This window comes from Coturnix japonica, chromosome 12 (assembly GCF_001577835.2).
Source record: "Coturnix japonica isolate 7356 chromosome 12, Coturnix japonica 2.1, whole genome shotgun sequence".
NCBI lineage: Eukaryota > Metazoa > Chordata > Aves > Galliformes > Phasianidae > Coturnix > Coturnix japonica.
The window spans coordinates 12,134,047-12,154,303 of NC_029527.1; the positions used below are offsets into that span (position 1 = coordinate 12,134,047).

General features: G+C 40.8%; 1 long non-coding RNA gene across 1 annotated transcript in view; it reads right to left on the reverse strand.

The window, feature by feature from the left end:
• LOC107319998 overlaps window positions 1-15,480 on the reverse strand; it is a 57,014-nt gene extending 41,534 nt beyond the window's left edge. Inside the window, exons 1-3 of the long non-coding RNA XR_001558074.2 lie at window positions 14,584-15,480; window positions 10,223-10,422; window positions 763-801 (exon numbers count right to left, since the gene is read on the reverse strand). This is a non-coding gene — a long non-coding RNA (uncharacterized LOC107319998). The remainder of the gene's footprint in view (window positions 1-762; window positions 802-10,222; window positions 10,423-14,583) is intronic.
• Window positions 15,481-20,257: the final 4,777 nt, after the last annotated feature.

Here is a 20,257-nt window from a genome sequence, read left to right on the forward strand (position 1 = left end):
ACCTGTTCTGACACACACATGCTTTCTTTCTGCTCCTTTCCCAGCCACCGTTTTTCTCTTTCACCCTCTCTCCCTTTCAGGCACTCACACATATCTGAGAAAGAACTGCAGCTGGTTGTGTCAGTGTATGATATTTTCCATCCTGTTTTCCAGTGTGAATATATTCTCAGTTTGTGTGCTGGACACAGAAGAACAAAAAATGGTGTTTTCCAATTTCTGAGTTCCCGGTTTGGGGGGGTTAGTTCCTCACGGATGTTTTCTCAAAGAAAGAATAGATAATTCTGGGAATGGATTCCTCCCTTAGATCACACCAAACTGCCATGGGGAGTACCTACTATGAAAGTAATAAAAACAACAAAACCAGTCAGACAAGCCCGGCTCTGGGAAGCTTTACCCAGGCAATAGGATTTTAGACAGATTATCTCAAAAATAGCCCCAGAAAGATTTACAGCAGCTTCCTGGTTTTCTGAAAGCAGATGGGCAATTTCTTTGGATCTGGAGTAAAGCAGATGAAACATCTGGACTCTAGATGTTGCTCTCACACAATTTCCCAGCTATGAATTTGGTAAATTCCAGAGCATTTGCTCAAGTCTCTCTCTAGAGACTGACTTGATTCAGGTGTCTTTTTAAATTGTGAAAAGTATCTCTGGACATAGAAACTGGCAGGCAGCAGATCCCAGAAATGGGTCATTCATATACACACACAATGGCAAAACAGGAAAAGATGGATGTTGTGAATGCTGTAGGAAAAGATGCCTGTACCTGGCTCCTGCTAGGACAACATCTGTGGCTTTGGAGCAGCTAGAAAAGAGTAAGAAAACAAAAATCAGAGCAATGTCACCCAGTAATTGAGCTGAAACTTCTCACTGCTTGTTTGTACTCTCTCTCCAGAGCACACAAAAAGCACCCCTGGGACAGCTGTGTATGAGTTAATTGGCTGTGTCAGTCTGGAAAGGATCCCTTCTTGCTTTGTTAGACAGAAATCTGTTGGGGAAGGAGCTCAAAGGATACAGATAAACATATTCCTTTTCATTTCAGTGTCATCACACAGGTTTACATTACTGAAAGGCCTGGCTCTTGTCTACACACGGCTTGGAACAGAAGAAACATGATGGATTCAGGCCTGTGTAGAATAGCAGTACAGAAAATCTGTACAAAATCACAGTTTTTGCTAGAGGAAACTAAGGATGAGATTTGAGTTGCTGATGGAGAGTATGGGAGAACAGCTGGTATTTTCAGGTCAACTACAAGCTATTGTATTTGGAAGTGAGAGGAAAAAATGGTTCACATTGCTTTTATGAAACATGTAATTTTCCCTCTCCCTTGCCATGCCTTAAGAGCTTAATTGGACACAGTTGATGTAGACACCAGCCCAGCTCCTGTCTCAAGCTTATATTTCCAAAGGTCACAGATTTCACGCTGATCCTCTGCATTATGCTATCATTTCCACGAGAACCTGAGGAGGGGAACATTAATTGCCTGTGACTGTAATTGGCTTCATGATTGTCGTCAGGCCAGTGGCTGGGAACGCACACCCCAGAACAGCTGTCAAACATGTAACCTGGCAGAAAGTCACCAAGTGTCAGCACCGTGCTCCAAGCAGGACTGACATTTTCGCTGCCCACAGTGGCCCTGAAATCAAGACGGATCTCTTGACATAATGATTTGCAAAAGCAACTAATTTGAAATAGCTTCGGCCGATGCAAAGCAAGGACACAAAGCATGCACAGGCTGCTGGCAACAGAGCTCATCTTAAATTGCAAAAGAGAAATGTGCTCTCTGAGACTAGCATGTATTCAAGCCAGGATATACCCACTGAGTGTGTCACTGATACAGCACTGGTCACAGGTTAGGTTGGAAGAGCAGAAATCAAAGCAGAAAACCACTGGATAGCCACCATAATCTAACTGGCATTGATATCAGAACCTCTTGTGTTCTGCTAAGTCAAAACCAGCCCTTTGTGATGGCAGGAGATCAATCAAATACCAACAGTCAGAAGGTGAGCTCTGTGTTACCAGAAATATCAGCTCTGCTCTCTCAGACCAATGAAAAACAACTGTCCTTCATGTAATATGTAACAGAGTAGAGAGGTTTGAGCGTGCTTTTCAGATCTATATCTGCCAGTTATATCTCTGCTCTGCAAGCAATTTCTTTTTCTCTCTGCTGGACGAGACTCCAGCTCCTTTTACCTTGATGGGATTCCTGTTTTGCAGTATCAGGGTGCGTGCTCCTCTCAGACATACAACAGTAACCATTGGCTGCTCAAGTTATTTCTGCTTTAATAGAAAATCCTCAGTTTCATCAAACTACAGGATAGTAGGAGGATAGTGGTATCACTACTCACTTTTCTCCTGGGCTTGCTTTTCATTTCAGTGAAATTAATCTCAATTACAGCACCTCATTCACAACTTTGGCATGAAATACACTGCGAGGCTGAAGGCAAATTACAAATTCAAGTCAGTTTATACCTGTGGCAGCACATTTCCACATGGTTTTGAAAAGTGCTGTAAAAGCACCACCAAATTTCTTTGGAAGTTTGTTCCACCTGCCGGCAGCAGGAAGATCCTATGCTACCAAGCAAATATATTCTTGGACAGAGCTACGGGGTTTGAGTGAAGCCAGTGGGATGGCTCCCCGGACTGCAGAAAAGGCCTTGCATATATTGCTCTGCCATTTGGATCTTGCTTCAAAGTGTGAGCTGGAAAACAGAGAACAGGAGCAGCAGTCATTGCAGTGACCTCTCCATGAACCTGGTTGGGTAGCACTGTGCTCCCTCCCACACTTTAATTCATATTTCTGTGCTGACTGTAATGCTGTGTACTGGCCCCAGCAAGAATTAAATTAAATATTTATACTTTTGTGATGAGATACTTTGTTACTGCGTAAAACTTGCACATATGGAACTCTATTAATTTATGCTAATTCCTTATTCCTCCAGAAGAGCCTCTCTCCTCATTAGCATTTGATCGTTTAATACAACTTTACAGCACACACTAAATTGAAGCCCATAATCTTTTGTAATTGAGGCTTTGTGTGCATTCATTGCTATTTTTCCCCAAAAAAATAAAAAAGAAAAAAAAGAGAGGGGGAAGGGAGACGTGTGTCACATTGCCTTTACATGGCTCCAAAGGTGATGAGCGCCATGGGGAGCTGTGTGTAGGACCAGTCGTGGGGAACACAGCATTGTGGGAGGCAGGGCTGACCCGGCTGCTGTAGGGGAAGCATTTTCTTTCTGCCGGTCCCCAGGAGGGAAGGAGCAGCCTTCTGGCACACTGCCCATGCCTGCCAGCTGTATGTGGGGATGGTGGCAGGAGAATAAAGGATTTCAGCCTGTGGAAATTTAGACCTGCAAAAAAGAGAAATCCTACAGCTTAGCTTGCCCAAGAGAGCCTCCCTTGCCTTTGCCTCCTGTTATGGGCCATTGCAGTGCTCTGCTGTCCTTGCTGAACTCAGTCAATTAAATTACTGGCTCTGTGTTGTTCTCTAGTACTATTGGAAAGGAAATTAAATTAGTATTTCTTCCCATAACGTAACATTGTCCTCGACAAGTGAACCAAATTCACATGTACTTTCCCACCGGTCTGACAGAAGGAAACAAATACCAAATACACCTGGATGGTGCAGAATCTGTGCCCCTCATAGGGCTGATCTCTGCTCCAGTTTGCTCTCAATTTAAGGAAAACAGGTGGGACTAAGCAAGGCAACAACACACTATGAGTGTTTTGAAGTCTTCAGTGCTTTTGTGGTTTGTTTTTTTTTACTGACACTGATACTCAGCTTTATGCTGCTGAACTCTCTTTCACATGAGTAAAAACTTTACACACTTGTGTCCTCCTACCATTGAACTTGAGCCTACAGTCTCATTCAGGTTAGTACCTTATGATATGCTTACCTCAAATCATATTGAGTTTTAATACGGGTGGTCCAGTAAGTGCAGACCACATTCTGACTTCATTAAGTTCCAACATTTACAGCAGTAAGTTTAATGGAAAGGCGCCCATGGCAGCTCAGAGCTCAGAGCTCAGAGCTGGAGCAGGGCTGAAAGGGCAGAAATCATCCAGCTGTGGAAGACGAATAATGGTAATGCATACAGGTCCCACCACGTCTCTGGGGAGGAGTTTTTGAGCACTATCTGTATTCTTAGAAATGCATAGAGGGAAATACTGTACTGAACACTACCATCTATTCTCTGGGACAGGCTGACAAAGACATAAATAAAAGCTAAAAATATCCAGTGCCCCAGTTAGAGAAAACACCTGCACCTTAGCACTCATTTAAGACTCCTTGAGTTCGCCGAGAGTTAAAAATGTGCACTGAATTAATGTGTATAAAGACCCCATCACAACAACTGTGCTTCCATATTGTGGACCTAAAGTGATGATTTCACCAGCAGTACTGCAGCCTGGGTAAACTCATCGCAGCAGTGATGTACAATTGAAAGACTGACTCTCCATCTTTAAGTTTAAAAAACATTTCCTATTTAAATGCAGTATAATTTCACCGATGCTTGTTTAAATTGACAGTTAATCAATAAAATCTATTCGAGCTAGCAGCACTTCAAAGCAAATCAGTATGATCACCCTAATCTCCATTTAAAATTAACTCAGTCCTCAATTCTGCCTCTGACCAGATCTAAGTCAGAAGTGAAAAACAAGAAGTACGCTTTACCAAATGCAGTTGTTGAAGCTCCCCCACTGCTAGCAGCCATTTATGTGGGGCAAGCAGTGTAAAGAAAAGAAAGAGAACTGATTCTTACCTAGAATCTTAACGCTTGTCTAAAACGCTATTAAACAGCTCTTCGTGTTTCATATATACATAGCTCAAGCTGGGAACCAACAGCATCGATTAAGCAGCAAAATATATTCAGTTTCTCTATCAAGGTGACCATCAGCTAACAAAGGCAGCGTATTTCAAGTCAGGGCTCTCAGCCAGCTACACAATCTTTTCATACACTGACCATAAAATTACATGGTAAGTGCCTTTTAAAGACAGTTACCACATGGTTATTGCTGTTTTCCAAATTAGATTGTCATCACGAGTGTTAAGAAGTGAAAGATACAGGTAGGGAACCTGTTAATTCCTTAGATCTGGCAGGTTGGAACTCCCAGTGCTTATTCATTTCGCATTAGCAAGAAACATCAGAACATCTCAGCTCCCTACACAAAGAGGTAAATTATTCCTGGAACATTGTACTTGGTTGCTTCAAGTTTAATTACCTTGTAATCTGCAGGTCATGCTATTACCTTGCGGTTATGTGATTATTTTCTTTTTGTACCTATTTATACAGCCTATAAAAGAAAGTGACATTGAAATGGATTTTCCTAAATTGGTCCCATGCATATAGTTCTTCCAATGGCTGAAAAAATGAGATTCTGCTCTCAGTGTCTGCTGGGTCAATCAGTGTACTTTTTTAAGGACGAAAAACCTACTAATGTCTTAGCAAGGTACAATGATTTTCTTGTAAAGCCAAAACAGATACTGAAGTCAATTACTTTATATTAAACTTATGGGACTGGAGCATTTATTTGAGAAAGAATTCATATTGTTGACAACATGAATTGCAGTTTTAAGTACTGATATCTGGTCCCATTTCAGCTTGGGAATGTTCCCTGATGGAGGTAATCTAGAACATTTTTATTGCAAAAAATAAATTCAGATCATGAATTGGATCTCTCTTATATGGTATCCTATTTAATGCTTCCTATTTCTGCAAATTCAGCCACAAGTAACAAGATTATTTGGTGGCTGGGAGTTAGTCCAAGCATGGCTGAGTCTACAACACAGCCTGCATCCTTGGTTGTTTTTTTTTAAGAATAGTCCTCTCATCCAGAAAGAAGAGTTTTGTACTTGGGATCTGATGGATCACAGATGTATACAGGGACACTTCCATACGAGTGGAGCGATAATCTCCAACCCAAGGTCTGTTCTTTTGATAAAACAGAACATTTGTGCATAAAGATGAGGATTTTTTGGAGAAAAAAAAAAAAAAGGAAAAAAAAGGGTGTAGCATAGAAAGCTACTGTAACTACTGCTGATGGCCTGTTCTATATTGTATTTAACTGCATAAATATTTTAAGGCTTTCTTAATGTACAGCCTCCAAAGACGTTAACCTTTGCAACAAAGAACGCCTTGAATTCTTCTTTGCTGCATGGTAGTTGATTAATGTTAAATCAGCTCATTGTTTTTTAATTGTGGAGGACCTCAGTGTGTTATTAAACAGTGCATACATTCTTACCCTGCAATAGAAGAGGCACATACATATCTTGGTTGCAGGCAGAGTCTTCACATTTTTTTTTGTCTCGGGAGCATTGCTAACAGATTTTACCCCCTTCAGTGCAAGTTTTGTTTGTGTCCGTTTGGATTACAAGAAACATCTCAAATGCTATCTGCTCAGTAATAGTTTGATCAGGAAGTAACTCACAGATCTGTTTGGGATGAAATATGGGCTAATATGATGCGACTTACCTTGGATCTATGAGCATGTTTTCCTTCCTTCTCTCCTCCCCTACTTCCATGCTTCTTTGTGAATCAAGAATAAACCCCCAAAGCCCTCTGTGGTATGAAAAAGGGATACATTTCTGTAAGCAACATTACTGAAGGCACTAAGCCTTGGGATTTCACCAGGTAAATCAGATGGCTTGCAAGCAGTTCTGTCTTTTTAATAGAATAGGTGGCTGTGCTTTTTTCATGCTAAACTACAATCAAGAGTGGTAATTTCCACACCTGAGTGAATAAATGTGCAGTAACTACAACACAATGTGCACAGGTGGAATCTAATCAGGACTTTCTGGGTAGAAACAAGACAAACATTTTCCCTCTATACCACCGAAGGGAAGTGCTTTGTACAAAACCAAAGGATGTCTTTCCAGTGCATGCAAAACATTCCAATATGTTTCATTTCCCATATGAGGAAGTAACAAAGGAAAGACTTCTTGATACAGCATGATGCAGACTTATTTCAGGTGCAGCTAATCGACAAAGCAAGCTTCAAGAGCCATCTAGAGGCTGTTTGGCAAGAGTCAGTTTTACTATTGTAAGGAAGTGGCTTGTGCGTGCCAGAAACACAACCCTAGTTGTGCAGGTTTTGTTCATGTGCACAGAACAGTAAATCAGGAAAACTTCTCAATCACTGGAGTTTCAGCAGTGTCAATTCCAGCAAGGGAGAAATAGCTGCCTTGACCACCAAGGCAGCTGTTTAAAGGAGAAGATGCATTCATGTGCAGCAAGAGAAGAAGTATTACAGAAGATGCTGTGTGAGCCAGAAAGCATTTGGCATGAGGACTGTGCCCTAGACACACTCCAGTAGATAATAGCAACTCAATAAGAGATAAGTAGATTTAGCCAAAACTGGCACACAGCTGGGATTTACTTAATTATGAAACAATTACACTCCCAATGGCATTGTCTGATCTATTCTGGCTTCCTCTTAAGTCTGTATCTAATCAAACCAAAATCAATAGTGCCTTGCACAGGCACTGGAGTTTGCAGGAGCATGTCAGAGAGAGAAGTAGGGAGGCTCAGTGAGTTCAGTCCCATGGTTTTAGACAAAATGTGCCAGCATTCAAACAGACATGTCTTTGGATGGACTCTCGACTGTATAAGTATGGCTGCATAAAGGGAAAGGAGAGAACAATGGGATGAGGCTTTTGTAAACACAGTGGAGGCAAACTGGGAGAACAGATCATCTGTTCTAGCAGATATTTTTGTTTGCAACTCAATTATCTTTATAACACGTCATCCTCCAGCAACAAATCCAGTACAGTCCTCCTGTAGTGTAAGCTGTTTTGATGTCAGTGCATTCCTTGCTTATCCCAATGAAAAAATCAGACTCAAAGGTCCACATGTATTTTGCAATCCAAACTTTGCACTGACTGGTCCAATACCAAGCATATCCATTAAGGTCTTCCTGAGTAGGACGCAGGAATTGTATACACAAAACAACACAACAAGGCAGCACAACACCACAAGGATATAATACATTCACGTTGCATAAAGAATATCTTTTGGATTTAGAGAAATCTGCCTGACATTTCCTGCGTAATTAATCTGCAGGAGGAAGTGCTTGAATACTATTTGAATACCACCCTGGAATGGCTGAAGCTCAGAGCAAGCAGGCTGCTGATGCAGCACCAGTAAAACTCAACCTGCATTGCACTCCAGGGGTACACAGCACTGAGCTCCAGGGGAAGGAGCTCCCCTCACCTTCATTTCACTTGGATTTTCCACTGTGGCACTTTTTTGGGGAACCAGAATGCAGCAACCAGCAGCACAGGCTTAATTTCAGGATACTAAAACTTTCTAAAATGTTTCTAAAGTGATAACCCAAACAGCTGCCTAATGCATTCCCAGGGCTGCTCTCTCCAGGCCATCATGTGCACCTGTGAGATCTCTGCACAAACACTGCCTTGAAAGCCACATCCCAAGAGCTGCTCCAGCATTTGCATTATGCATGATCCTCATCACTCTCACCAGATGTGGGTGGAGAGGGGAACTGACACAGATGCTGCCAGGGTAATGGCGGGGGCTGTTTGAATCCTGAGAGAGGGAAAGAGAGGTTTTATCAATACTTATTATGAATGAGCTGAATTGAAATGTTTCCATAAGGGATTTCTGGCTTTGAGATGCATCAACTGGCTTCATCAAAATGCTGAGGGTAGGAGACAACAAAGAGGAAGGCTTAAGGGGCACAACTGGGTAGGATATGTCAGCTATTGCAGCCTTGCCTGAGTGTCATTGAAAATGTACATTTGGTAGAAAGGTGGAGAATGGCAAACACAGCCAAAAGGTTTCTTCAACAGAAATGCATTTCAGAACTGGACCCCCAAAATAACATTTAGGAATTCTATCCTTTGGACAAAGAATGGCATGGTAAGAAAATCTGGTCTTTTAAAAGATGTCAGATCAGAACTTCAGTCACTGACCTTCACCATAATGTGACAGACAGTCACAAAAGGAAGGGAAGGGGATAAACCAAATGAAAAAATCATAGAGTATAAACAAAAGATAGGAATACACACATATATACAAGCATATACACACACACATAACACAAATACAAGGACAGCTGTTGTCATTAATTCAGCTGTGCTGCAGGTGAGACACTGCAATATGTAATTTGCTGAATGGGTGAGATCAAAATACCATAAATGACTGTAATAGTGTCTCTGTGACACACCTCAGCCAGGGGTCTCCTGCAGAGCAAGGCAGGGCTCTCACTAGAAATGCATTCTTGGTTGGGGCTTCTGTAGGCTAGTGTAATATAACTGGTGAATGGGTTATGAATGTGAGTTTTGCATAGTGGTTGAGTACTCTGTGAAACCCCAAGTCTGTGAAATTCTAGGCTTTAATGGATAAGCCATTAAGGGTCCACATCCTCACAGTAACCACGCCTTCAGATAAAATCGAGCTGCCTCCACTGAGAATAAGTAAGACCGAAAAAAGACATTAGTAAGTAATGAATTATTGAGAACAAACTAAAACAGCATGTAAACAGCATGTCCTTTAAAAGCAAGCTTTTGATGCCTTTTGGAGACTTGAGAAATGTGCTTTTTGAGCCTAAGCTAAGTTGCTCACAGTCTATTACATGTCTGATTGCTTCTGACAGAGGGCAACACTTCAGCACAGACATAAAGAGCCTAAAATGCTCATACACATCAGTGAAATGTAAGAAAGAAATGCAGATAAGTGATTAAAAGAAACATCTTGGAATGGATGTTTGCTTCTGCTTTCCTGGTAAACCTATCTGCAATGTGGTCTTAGGAGTGATGAGGTCAAAATCTGTCTTTAATAGTAAAAAGCAGTCTCTTTTCCTTACCCAGGAATCAGAACTGTTATCCTCAAACAGTCCCACAGAATTTAGTAGGATTACTGCGGAGTAAGGAATGCGTGTGGTTTGCAGGTGCATCTATGTCCAATTTCAGAGGTAATATTTCCTCAACAAACATGTTGGAGTTCTCCTTTGTGTAATGTGACAGAATCTGAAGACATTACTTTTTAATGTGCTTGTAACATATTTCCAGTCCCACTTACCCCCAGAGGGTACTGTGGAGAACATAACAACAATAAAACTTGTGATATATAATCAGAATCTGCAGCATTCAATTAACAGTTTCCTTTAGAATCTGCCATGCTGCCAGCTACACTTAGGTGCATACTCTACATGATGGAGATGAATGTGTGCATTTTGGAATAGCTATTAGCAAATATAGAACCACATCCTACCTGTAGGCATTTTCTATATAATTTTGTGCCAGTCGCAAGTCCCCGTGTTCATAAATTATAAGCGAAGATGTGGTCCAAAGCCAGGAGTGTACGTCAGAGCCATGCTGCTTTCTTTACCTTCCATCTCCTGAAGAGCAATGTGTGTTAGGCAGAGTCTAGCCCTGAGCTCCAGAAGAAGTTTTAATTTGAATTCTCTGTAGCTGACAAACCAAAAGAGAAGAAGAAAAAAAATCCGTAAGAATGAAAATTTCAGTACGTGCCAATGTATAAATCAAAAGGTGTCACAACCCTTTCTCTAGACCATGATCCTTGTAAGCCTCTGACTTTGCACTGTGAACACAGACACAAATACTCTGTCTTCACCAGAAGACCAATAATGCACAGAGAAGAGATGGGATCCTGTAAACCAAGGTATTTATGATACCAAATGTCTTGTTTGCACAGCTGCTATGTGCATGAGTTCCCCAGATACATGGGCTTAGTTTACCAGGCAAGTAACAGGCTTTCCAGCAAAACCTGCCACAACTGTTAGCAACTTCCAACAAGTCAGTGAAGCTATTCATGTGATTAAATTAATTAATACACATTAATGTTTACAACACAGAAGCCAGAGTCAGATGAAGAAGAATGACATACATTAAACTCTCTCAAAAAATAGAGCTAGGAATGAGGAGGCAGAGCTATTGATGGGTTTGGTTTGATGGAGACAAATACTTCTAGCCTTACCAAAACAGATTTTTCTGAACATCTTGAAATATTTTGCTCCAGCATTTTTGCTCCTTAGCAATGGAATGCACTTTACTCTTCTTCTTCTGTTTCATTTGCTATTTGTAACTGGCATGTCTTTGTTTTCCACTTTGAAAAATGAAATATAACATAATTGCTTTTGATTAAAGTGCTTGAAAATAAAAAGGCACTGCCTTGGGCAAACATGTCTCAGATGAACCCAAAATGACATTTTGTTTTAAGATTTCCTTTTCTTGTTGATTTCCACAAATAAAATCCAACTTTTCCTATCTCATGACCCCCTAACTACAAAACCAGTCCCAGATCTCAGCTTGGAAGGAGCTCTGCATGTATACAGGTGAGCTGAAAACAAGGAAGGGAATGAGACTCAGAACCCGTGGACTTGGACCTTGCAGGAGGACAGTTATGAAGTACTATGCACCCATTCTACATGTGACAACTTTCAGCTCAGACTATGAATATTAGGTTTGCAACAGCTCAATGATTGTTGTCTGCCATATGAGAAAGCATAACATTTAACACATTTTATCCATGAATTATCATTGGTGATGTCTTCCGTGTCATGGCTTCTTGTCAAACCTGGAGCAACCCTACCTTTTGCAGCATCCAGATTGAATTGATGACTGAGACAACTTACATGATTGAGTAGAAGTATACTTACTGGAACTGACCTGTGTTCAGGTCTCGAAACTGGTGACTTAGTTAAAAATCAATTTTCCCTATTAGCCAATCAATAAACTAAAGGCAGCTTAGAGGTCACTGGAGCAAAAATGTCCCCTGAGCCGTGAGCTGAGATCACAAACAGCTGGGTAGCCAACGTGGTAGTTCTCTAAGATCAAATTTCCCTTTTGCCTATAAAAATTCAGCAATCGTTGCGGCAGTATCCTGGGATTCCAAATGTCTCAGTGAATAATTCTGAAAGCTTTGCATGAAAAATATGATCATCCTTTTTTTTTTGTTCTCTTGCATTACTTTCCACTTTGCTCACAATACCCTTTACTCAATATTCTTTTCATGATAACCTGAGCTTTACCCACATCAGGAATGGCTGACAACATGATGATGGAAGTGCAGATGAAAACAAGAGAAAGCTCATTAAACCCAGAGGCATTTCGGGCACATCTATCTACAATTCAGTAGATAAAATGCATATAAAAATACAAGATTCTGAACCAGATATTGAAGGATTTTCAGAAACCAAACCTTGGCTTTACAGCCACTGCAGTGTTATAGGAAAGAGAAAAAAGAAGCTGTGAAGTGAGGGTGAGAAGCCTAATATTCCCTTGAATATAAGGCTTCCTTTGTGTGCCCCAGTGGCGCAAGTGGTAGGAATGCCGCGTTGCAACACTGGACGCGCTGGGTTCGAATCCTCCCTGTGGCGCAAGTGGTAGAAGTGCCGCTCTGCTACACAGAGGCTCAAATCCCAGGGTTGGACTCGATGATCTCTAAGGTCCCTTCCAACCTGCACAAGACTATGATACTATGAAATCTTATTTTTCTGATTTTTTTTAAATGGAGGTATTTAAGCAGTGTCTCTTAAAATACCAAGTGCTGAAGTTAGTTTACCCCTTACAGAACTTAAATACTCCTTTTATATTGTGCCAGGGCAGTATTCACACACGTCAGTTTTAAACGCAGACACAATCAATCACTGCTTTTTCTGACAAAACTCTGTCACTGACAAAACTCTGCAGAAATGTTCCATTAAACATCTGGTAATAACATGCCATAGATGTTCCATTGAACACCAAGTTTCACTAAGCCACACAGCATACCTGTAAAAATGGAAAATAAAATACTCATGCAATGGAAATATGTCTGAACCAGTAAACAATATTGTAGAAATCATATGGGAGAGCTCAGGAAACAAGTTTTTATCTGGACTATAAAAAGCTAGAGGTAATCAAGAAATACATGGTTCTGGTAATTGGTTGGAATGATACCAGAATCAGTGGCACCAAGGAAAGGACATTTGGTGCATTTACCTGTTGAAAGTAGTTCTCCTTTCCCACTGGTTATCATCAGTAGCTCAGCATCCATAGGGTTCAACTTTGTTGACATTTTGCGGGCAACATTTTCACACCATTTTTATTACTAAAGGTTAATTCCTCACTCATTAAAACTACAGTTGGAAATATTTGGATTGTCTGTGTGAAATGTAAAACGTTCTGATTTTGCAGAAAAAACAAGACGTTTTCCACTTTTTCAGGAAATCCGCTTTCTACATGTTTTTCCCCATCATCTCTTCTCTATCCTCACCAGCCCTCCCAGCTCTTTGAGTGCAGGCTATCAGGAAGTCACCAAAGCAGACAGAACCTGCTCTCTAGTTACAGGATTTTGCCTTTTTCCTCACTCCGCTGCCAATTTTCTATCAGCTACTTGAGTTTCTCTCTTCATCAGTCTTTAGTCCTCTTGAGTATACACTGTCCCTGATCTTTTACTTTCTACTTTGTACACTTTTTCCCATGTTGGTTGTTAACTTGTTTTTCCCTTTATTGGTCACTGATCCTTGGCTCTTCCATTATCCTTTATCTTATACCTTTCCTGTCTACTGCAGTAAATTCCCATGTAACCTTTGAAGCCTTGAGTCACAAAAAGACAGCATCTGTTAGAAGATTCTCTAGGCTGTCACCTTGTGGATTTAGGTATGTGTGTAACCAAGTGATTAAACTCCTTACTCTTTTCTAAGGTCTTCAGGCTTGCCACTCATCACCTCTCTGCCTCAATTTGGAAAGAATCCTTAACATTAAATTACAAAGCTCTGACTTGTCTCACTGAGTGTGGATAGGTTTGTCATAATTCCCCTCCAATCCATGCAAATGCATCTCCTTGTTTTGAAAGCCTTCCCTTTCCAGTTTAACCCAGGAAATCTAGGAAGATCTTAAGAAAATCTGAATTTTTTTCAGCACTGAAAAGCTGAAAACTAAGTTCAATGGCACCAAGGTTTGCAAAGGATATTGAATTGGTGGACCTAGAAACCCTGAGCTTGCAACAACTTACACTAAGACCCAGGGTGCAGTCTTTTGGATATTGCCTGCTGCAATGGATTCTGATTTGGAGCTCTTCAAACACCTATTCTGGCTGTTCACCATATAAAACATAACCCTTGAGGCTCAAATCAAAGTACAGGAAATACAGTTTCCCCCCCCAAACAACTGTCTCAAGTAACCATCACTAAAAGCCTCCACTCTTGGTAAAGATAAAGAAATTTTGCCTCATTGTCTTATTGTCTTACTTCCCATTTCTGAAGTGGACTAATCATATTTATTTTTTTACACCTAACTCATACCTAATGCTCTTTAGAAAAGAGACTGTACCTACAGTGAAGTTCCTCATGATGCACAAGGGGAATGCAGAGACTGCCAATAAAAGCTGTTTTAGAGTTGTCTATAGGATGGCAGTCCAAATGACTGTCACTGCACCTCACACTACACATTCCTGGTAGTATATTTAAGTTTCTCTGGCCAAAGAGCCAGGAACACACCTTGCTGCATGGCACAAAGGCATGAACTCAGAGCCTCACCAGAATGCCATATCTCCCTCATGCAGTAGGTTGTCAGTAGTAAATGTGGAGCTTTCCTCCCAAGGAAAATCACATCAGCATGCCCACATACCTGCTGCACCCAATGTCCAGCATGCACAGTACAGCTTCTTCACATTCAGATCAGGGTTGTTTGTCGGGGCCTTCTGCAAGTAGCTGGTCTGGAAAATAAAATCAGATTTGTAAAATTACAATGTATAATATATTAGAAATGGAATTCTCAGGGGAATCTTCAGTCGGGCCAATGGCTGAAGATGATGAATGGCTGCTGCCCTTTTCTCCTGCCAAATAAACATTTTGTCCCTCACCACTGGGGCTGGGCAGCAGATGCAAAAATACAGCACAGAAAAAGAGCATAATTTAGCCATAAAAATGTTGCAATAAGTGTGGTTATATAACCGAAATGCCACCTCCTTTAGTGCATCCACCCACTCATTTTACAACCAGTTAATATTTTTCTGAACTTTCACGCTGTATTCTAGCCTGCCGCCTCTGCAATCTTTTTGCCTATTTTTTTCTGCCAAAGCCATGAGAATAAAGCTGTCAGCATTGCTACCAAGCCATCTTTCTTGTCTGGCAAATTGTCTAGCAGAGACTATAACCTCCTGGCTGCTCCACTGTATCATCTAAGTATCCTATCTTAACAAAACACGATTTAAATATTCTTCAGATGCAAGATATCTGCAGGCATCTGTGCAGAAACAAGTTAAATATATTTCCTTGACAGTTTTTACTTTTCTCCGGTGGGAATGGCACATTCATACTAAGCTGAACACGTATTGACATGCTTAGAGAGATGTTATACGACTTTTCAACTGAAATATCTCCAGGTATTTGAACTACAATAATAAATATGGCCGCTCCTGAGGGAAAGAAGAAGCAGCAAGAAAATTCCCCAGAAAAAATATGATGAAGAGCTAAAGTGAGCCAGTGGCGTACAGTAGTTATGTTTGGAATGTGATTGGGATTTATGATTTCAATTAATGCTGGAGCACAATTTTAGAGAATTATTAGCAAGCTACTGGCTACACAGTACACAGCTTATTTGTGCAGTCCTCTCCATTAGCTGTCTCACTGTGCTGTTTACAAACAGAAGGCTGGATCCACCTTGGTGTAACACGGTGTGGCACAGCCCATAGCGGTAGAGGAGCTGGGCCAGTATAGATGGGCCAGAAACGTTGCCTCTACTCTACAGTAGCATTTAGTGTTTTGGAGAAAAGAGATCAAATAAGAAATTCATAAGGGAACTCTCAATGCCTTTCCACTTTGCATCCCAGGAAAGGCCCAGGGCTGTGTGCTCAGCTGGTGTAAATTGGTGGGATTTACATCATTAAGATCACGTGCCCTCCTGAAACTCATTTGTGATTTAGAAACTAACCAAGGCCAGACCCAGCTGCACATGTGGACACATACTCTATACACATACATGTTCTAGCCTGTGAATATTTTCTATAGGCACGGCTCTCACAGCCTCCTCCGAACTTCAGGATTTAGATGTCGTCTGTATCTTTAAGTCAGGATGCTGCTCAGTGGGGGCTCTTTGTGCACGCTGCCCCCAGGAGAGCCCAAAAGCTAAGGTCTGGGTCCTGAACATGTCCTGGCTCACTGAGCTGAATGAAGCTATTCAGAGAGGCAAAGAAAATCAGGTGTAAGCAGCTGAGGGCTTGGGGATTAATGAAGCATTCAGGAGGGAAAGCAGCTTAGTATTTTAGTCATGCCCCAGAGAACTGGCGCAGGGATGGGGAGAGGAATGGGTACCCTTATTGCCACTGGTAGCAGTGAGTGCAGGAACCTGGCTGCATGTTGTTCCTCATGCACCTGGCACATTCATAGCACCCTGTTTACCTTCAGATCTTTTCTCAGGCACTGAGATCTTTATTGAAGTTTCCAGTGTAACCACTTTGCTTTGTAATGATGGTAATGACTGTTCTTCCCCCCCCAAAAAAAAGAAATACTAAAATCACAAGTATCTGAAATGCAAATGACAACAGACTTAGGTCTCTATGTTTCTATATACAAAATAATTCACAAGTTTTTTTTTACTTAACGGTTTTCTAGGAGAAGCAATTTTTTCCTTCATTTGCAAAGGCTGCATATCAAAGCTTTGTGCTGGTTTTGAACCAGTACTTTGGCTGCCAGCATGAGTTACAGCTGCTCTGATGTAATGGTATTTGTCAGTGACTGGGAGAGAAATCCCAGTGATGCTTCAGGCACTTCCCTGTGACCACAGTGCAGAGTAATTAACTTCTAAGGATGACCATTTCAATCCCCATGCAACAAGAGAAACCTTCCACCTGCAGTTCTGGTGTAGTCCTGAACGAAGATACCCAGGCCAAATTGTTTTAAACTCTGCAAATGAAATAACAGAACCCACAGATGGGGTAATGGAAAAGAAATTCTGCTTTTTGGTAGCAGCTCTTACCTGCAATTCCTATTGAAGCCCATGGGAGACAAAAACTCTGAAAAATAATCACTTTCTTAGAAATCTTGACACTGGTAGAAGCACCAGAGCCAAGAACTTACCCTTTGAAGCCTTGTTTTCAGTGTGCCCTCCCAGCAAGGCTCTTGGACACTAGTTTCAGCTTACCAGGACCTCCACTGAGACTGTGAGCATAGGGCTGGCAGGGCAGAGGCAGCCCTGCTCTGTTTGGATCACAGATTGCCCTCTTTCCATCTTGAGAAGAGAGAGATCCAGGATTAAGGTTCTGGAGAAGGCTGAGAAATATGCTGAAGAGTTTCAGGAGGGAGTTTCTTCCTGTCACGGGGCATAGGGAGGGGAAAGAAAACCACTGCTTCTGAGTATTTCTGAAGTAGATATTAGTCCTTCATGGCCTCCAGCACATTCTTATCATTACTGCACAGTATCTGTTTTACAGTTTCAGAAAATTGTGAGTAAAGTGTTTTTGGCTTGTTTGTTTTTCCATATGGCAAAGGCAAAGCTTTCCCCGTTGGTTCTGTTGGATCTAAAATTGACTGGGCTGTTTTTCTTAACAGCTTGTGCAACACCATATTCTGTCAAGACATCTTTGTTTGCCTACTAGCCACAACAAATGCAGTTAGCATAGGACTGGGAATATTGTTTACTAGTTAACCACAGCGGCAGAACTAGCAGATGGAGCATAGTATGTTTTTGGTGAAGATCACAAAAGTAATGACTATTCTTCTCTTGGAGGAGACAGCAGCAAGACTAGGGCTGCCGGTTGTTACACAGAACTATTCCCACCAGCTTAATGAAGTTCCCTCCAGCAAAACAGACAAACAGTAGGACAAAAAGTAAAAAATTTGAGTCTTTTCATTTCTAGCATCCTGTACAATGAAGGAAGCATTGCTGGCATTGTTAGTAATCCCTGCAGTATCACATCATGCCGGTTTCCTTATTTTGTTACAAACTTCACTTTCTCTACACAGTCTCTGCACTAGAACTTCCACACCTCAGGTTTCAATACTGAGCTGTCTGTAATCTTCAGGAGAAATGAACTTGAAGAATAAAGACCTCTATCCCACAGAAGAAAGGGGTTTTCTTAGAACTCTGCTACTGTCCTGTTGTTTGCATTTGGTTAAGGCTCATGAGCCCTTTATATCCATGCTGTCCTTTTTATTTGGCCTTATAGGCAGTAAATTGAAGGGAAGAAGTCTTTCTGCATGTTGCTTCCACAATGGAAGATCAGCTTCTGCAGAGGGTTAAAACTCTGTGGATAAAAAAGATAAATAAATAAGAAAATCAACACCAGTCACACCACAGCTACCCCCTGAAAAACTGAACGTGAACCATTTCTGATGACTGCATTAACACCTTCCCCAGATGTACCTTTGTAGAACATAACCTGCAGAGTGGACTGTACCTGCAGTGACGCGCAGAAAGGATTTATGTTGTATGCAGTGATTTCATGATTGAGTGTCTTAACGCTTCATGCATCCAAAGAACAAATCATTTTAGTGTTTTGAGCCTTCCATCAGCCTTAGATGTTGAGAAATAAATGCCAAATGACAGCAGCCATTCTAGCTACGGACCATGTAAGGTGTCTGTCTAGAGCAAACGCTTTATAAAACTGAAGGAAATGAGCCATGGCCAGCAGAATGATTACAGTCACGATAAAATTCTTCATTGCCACTCTAACTCAGTCACTGGGCAAGAAGCACTGAGATCAGCAGTGGGACCCATATCTCTGGGCAACTTTTATTACACTGGGATGTATTATGCCAGCCAGGTAGAGTTTAGATGCCACATCTAGCTCTCCTCTTTTTCTTCTGTTTTTCCTCCCAACAAGACAACTCTTGTTGCAGCCTACATCTATTTATGTACTAATTTCTGTAGTGGGAATTTGGGTTACATTCTAGCACCATATCCTCAGCAAGTTTGTCCAACCCTGATTAAACCAAAGGAATCCAACATTTTTTTACCCATAGGCTGCTTGCCATTGCCACTCATTTTCAAACCTTTTCTTTTTTACCCAAGAAAATAATGCAGTAGCCTTCCAATTGAATTACAAATTAGTGATGCGAACAACAAAACATCAAGGCACCATTAAGAACAGAACATTGTAAGCACACAAGATCTTTGTTGACTCATTTTCATGACAAAAAATAAAAATAAAAAAAAAAATTGTGGACTCTAACATCAGCCAATATTATTATAATCCACTGATAAATTGCATAACCAGTATCATGACTGCTGGACACTTAATGTGTTCTCAGATTGGATTTCATACTAGTAATATAGCAAAAAGGGCTATAGCAATTTTCTAAGAAATAAACTGTTCTCTCTGAAACAAGAAAACATGCAGCAGACAATGGCAAATCTCTTCCACGCAGAAATCTGCAAACAAAAGCAACAACAAAAACTCAGTTTAAATTTATTTGTGTTTTGCTTCTGTGTCTAATAGGATCTCATCATCTCTAAGGGTTTGTGCAAACTCATTTTATCAGCTTAAAGCATCTTTAATTTAGGAATTCTAGAAACCAATCAAAAACTAACTCACCATCTCAGACAGATAAATCTTAAAGGGCATTTGCAGAACACTTTGCTCTTGAAATAAAACAAAGTAGGATATCCACATCCTAAAGGGGGCTACCACAGATTTACTGAGGTCTAAGCAGAAAAACTTTAGTAGGAACATTTTCTAATCAAAATGTCTATGTATGGATAGTTGATAAAGATGTTTAGTTTAGATCTAGACACCCACGTATTGGAATTGATTGAGCAGTCCCCTTAACAATCTTATAATGCCACAGTACTATAGACATGCTGTGGGAAGCCCAAACATAGGACACTGTCAAAACATTCTTTGAAAGTCTCATTTTCCATTTCAAAACAATTACTGATACTACAGTTTATATGATTTTAAATAATGTAAGACATCAGTTCAAACTTCACTGCTCTCTTTAAAGTTATAGCTCCAGTAATTTCTAATTCATATCAAAATCAAACAGAGGAGGTTTATTATGATTTAGGCTTGTAAGTACACAGAATTTCTCCTAACAGAAGGACTTACAGGATCTGGCATGAATAAGATATATGTTTGATTTATTGACTCATAGGGGCATCTATAAAAGCAATTTGGCATTGGGCAACCACTCCACAAGTCTCAATATGATTGGACAGCTTGAGAGATAGGGTAAGAAAAAAATAGAGTAACACTGTTTAAATATAACTCCAGATGAGGGAGGAGACTTCCATCTCTTTAATCACTGATCTTTCACAAATACATGTAGGTCCGTTATTATCACAGGATTTGGAAATCAGTGTG